Source organism: Peromyscus eremicus, unplaced genomic scaffold (assembly GCF_949786415.1).
Source record: "Peromyscus eremicus unplaced genomic scaffold, PerEre_H2_v1 PerEre#2#chr23_unloc_1, whole genome shotgun sequence".
In the NCBI taxonomy this organism is placed as follows: domain Eukaryota; kingdom Metazoa; phylum Chordata; class Mammalia; order Rodentia; family Cricetidae; genus Peromyscus; species Peromyscus eremicus.
The window spans coordinates 670593-674131 of record NW_026734287.1 but is presented as its reverse complement, the minus strand read 5'-3'; positions in this window follow the sequence as shown (position 1 = coordinate 674131).

Below are 3539 nucleotides of genomic sequence, written 5' to 3'. Positions count from 1 at the left end.
TTTGTGATTTCTTAATTACATAGAAGTCTTCAAGTCTGTTTAACACAAACCCAATTGTCAGACCATATAGCAATTTAAGGTTTTGTATATATTGATTTCATTTATTGATGAAATCCCTCTTTATTCTCTCATCTTCTAATATTTTCTATATATTTCTCTAAATTAGAAAGCCTAATTCTATAAAAATTCATTCTCTCTCTCTCAAATAATATTAAAGAAAAGATGAATGGGAAGTGGAAGTATTCTTCACCTCTTCGACATTGCATAACTTTACTTTTATAACACCAAACATTTTTATATGTACCCATGTGTTTTTGATGCCCTTGGTATGTTCCCAGGATTCATTGTGCTTACAATACATGTATGATTTTGCTATGAAGGCAGGCACATTTTAAAAGTTGAATATGATTTGGACATGAAGATATTATTTGGTCAAATAATGGCGTAATGAGAAGCTTACTATAAGAGAATAAAGATCAATTTATTTCTTAATTATAGCTCAAATCAGATATCAATTAATCAGATAATTACCTGAACAGTCAATTCCATGAATCTGTGAAGAATGTGAAAATCCATGCTGTAATCAAGTCTGTAGAGCCTGTGCCCATGTCTATCTTTGATTACAGATTTCCAAATGGTTTAGGCACTCAATTATTCATAATTATTCAATTGTGATAAATTGTTCTACATTATTTCAACTGATACTGTGTATTATGTAAATCCTCCATCTTTATGAGTACTCATTTCTCCATCTTTTATCAATGTTTCATATAACATATGTAATTCTTTGGTAATAACATTTCTGACTCTTCTTATTTCTTGTGAAATGTACATTTGCATAAAAGTCTAAGACATTATGTGCTGTTTGCCTTGTATCTTGTCATTTGTTGTAATCAGTCTTTTTATAATTCACAAGTTGTAAACTTTCAACAATAAGTTAGAGAGTAAATTATGTATAGAACTATAATTAAATTAAACCAAGCCAGATTCTATCTTTGGAATAGTTTCATGAGGGTGATGTTTAAAAATTCATTTTCTTGTACAATAATTTGTGATCATGGTTTGTCCTCCTTAATCTCCTCTCAGACCCTCCTTAAATGCCAACCATTTAACTTAATATCTTCTTTTACTATCTATTTAGAAAAAAGGTAAAATCTAACCAGAACAAACAAACAAACAAAATATGTAGACTACATGGCAGTGTACACAAACACAAACACATATACATTCACACACAAGTATACAGCCTGCAGTATAAGACACTGCAATAGGGGCATAGATCTTGGGGGAGTAATAAACCTCCCAACATATGATTTGACTTTTGGTCTACTCCATGAAATGGAAAACACACCTGATAATTTTTTCACGTGTCATAGCACCTGAAGCTAGACAGCATAGGGGCCTAGGGTAAAACCAAATACAACAGTTCTAGTAAAGGAACATAGCAATAAAATAACTCCTAATGACAGTCTGGAATATGTCAGTGCCTTCCTCAACTATTGTCAAAGATGATACCTCCTGCAGCAAATAAGTGTCAGTATAGACACCCACAGCCAGACATTAGCTGAGAATGATAGACCTTGGAATTATTTGCCCTAAATTGTGTGCTTCCAGCTAATCTCTCCCCTTAGTACCCAAGGAACACTGTGGCAGATGAGGTGGAAAGAGTGTTGGAGGCAGAAGGAATAGAGGTCACCAATAAAACAAGACCCACTACATCAATAAAATAGATTAACATATGCACCCACACAAAGACTGAGACAACAAGACTAGGGCCTGCTCTGGTTCTTAATAACTGGGGTCATACAGCTGAACTGGGAAGTGTTCACATTCCTCCATTCTTTACCCACTAGCTATTTCCAATTGCTCTGCAACTGCAAATGAAAGTCTAGTTTTCTCTAAGAGAGTCTCATTAAGGCAACAAAAACTTCTTTTAGGTAGAGGCTGAAAAAACTGGCACTAGATTGCAAAGAGAAAACAAATTCAATGGTGTCTTGGAGATGCCTTGTATCATAATGTCCTGTCAGAGCATTTCATTTCTTTTCTCTTTTATTATATATTGTATATTTTGTGTATGCATTATGTTTTCTAGATTAGTGGTTTTATGAAATTCCTGAGAGTAGGAGCAAGTGGGTCCCTGAATGTATATCTATTTCTTATATACTTTCTTGGTCAATTTTCCTCATCTGTGTTAGTTTTTACTATTCTGATATGTTTGTTTTTGTTTTATATGCTATCTTATATTATATTTTACAAGTATTCCTTAGAAACCTGATTGTTTTCTAATGAGAGATAGATCCAAGTTTGATCCAAGCAGGGAGAATATTGAGATGGAACATGGAGAAGAAGAGAGTGGGGAAATTGTACCTAGAATATATCATGTAAGAAAAAAAAGATATTTTCCATAAATGAAAGATAAAAATGACATAAAAACATAACTGGTCTTAGGTTTGGTCTTTTCATAGAGTCCCAGATTTCCTGGATGTTTTGTGTTATTACTTTGTTGTCTTAAAGTTTTCTTTGACAGTGGAATATATTTCCTCTATCATATCTTCAATGCCAGAGATTCTCTCTTCCATCTCTTGTATTCTATTGGTTATGCTTGTATCTGTAGTTCCTATTTGTTTACTCAGATTTTTCCATTTCCAGCATTCCCTCAGTTTGTGTCTTCTTTATTACCTCTATTTCAGTTTTCAACACTTAAACTGTTTCCTTCACCTGTTTGATTGCTTTTTCTTGATTTTTGGACTTTCTTTAAGTGATTTATTCCCATTTTTTGTTTGTCTTTTCCTCGATTTCTAGAAGGGAATTTTTCAGGTCCTCTTTAAATGTCTCTATCATCTTTAAAAAGTCATTTAAATGTAGTTTTCTTCTGCTTCTTCTATATTGGGATGTTCAGGTCTTGCTGTAGTAGAACCACTAGGTTCTGGTGGTGCCATATTACTCTCCAAATGCTGAAAGTATTATTGCACTTGCATCTACCCATCACTTCCTCCAATCAGTGCAAGTGGTGTCTGTGTCTCAGGGAACCACTCTTGATCCAATCAGCTCTGGCATAATTTATGTCTCAGGAAGGTGCTGGGGTCTCAGTGGATGGGTAGGTTTTGGGGACAGAGTGGTTTTGTAAATTAAAGGGTCCAATGGGTTGGTGGGAAAGCCTGTCCTCAGGATTCTTGCCTGATTGTCTGCAACTGGGGCTGCAATAGGTGGGGTTATGGGGGCACTGGTTGTGTACCTGGGCCTAAGGCCTAGAGGATGGGGTGATTGGGTAGGATAATGATAATTCACATCTTAGTCCAAACAGAGCTGGCTGAGCTCATGTCTTAGGGAGCTACTGTAGTGTTGGGGGATAGGTGGGTTTGGGAGTGGATTGGGGCCTGTAGGTCACAGGATTCAATGAGGGGGTGGTGGTAGTCAGGCCTGTATGAAGGATTCTTGACTGCTAGTGTGCAACTGGGGTTGCAATGGGTGGGTGTATGGGGGTACAAGTTGTGCCCCTGGGCCTAAAGTCTACAAACTGAGTGATCAGCTAGAACAGT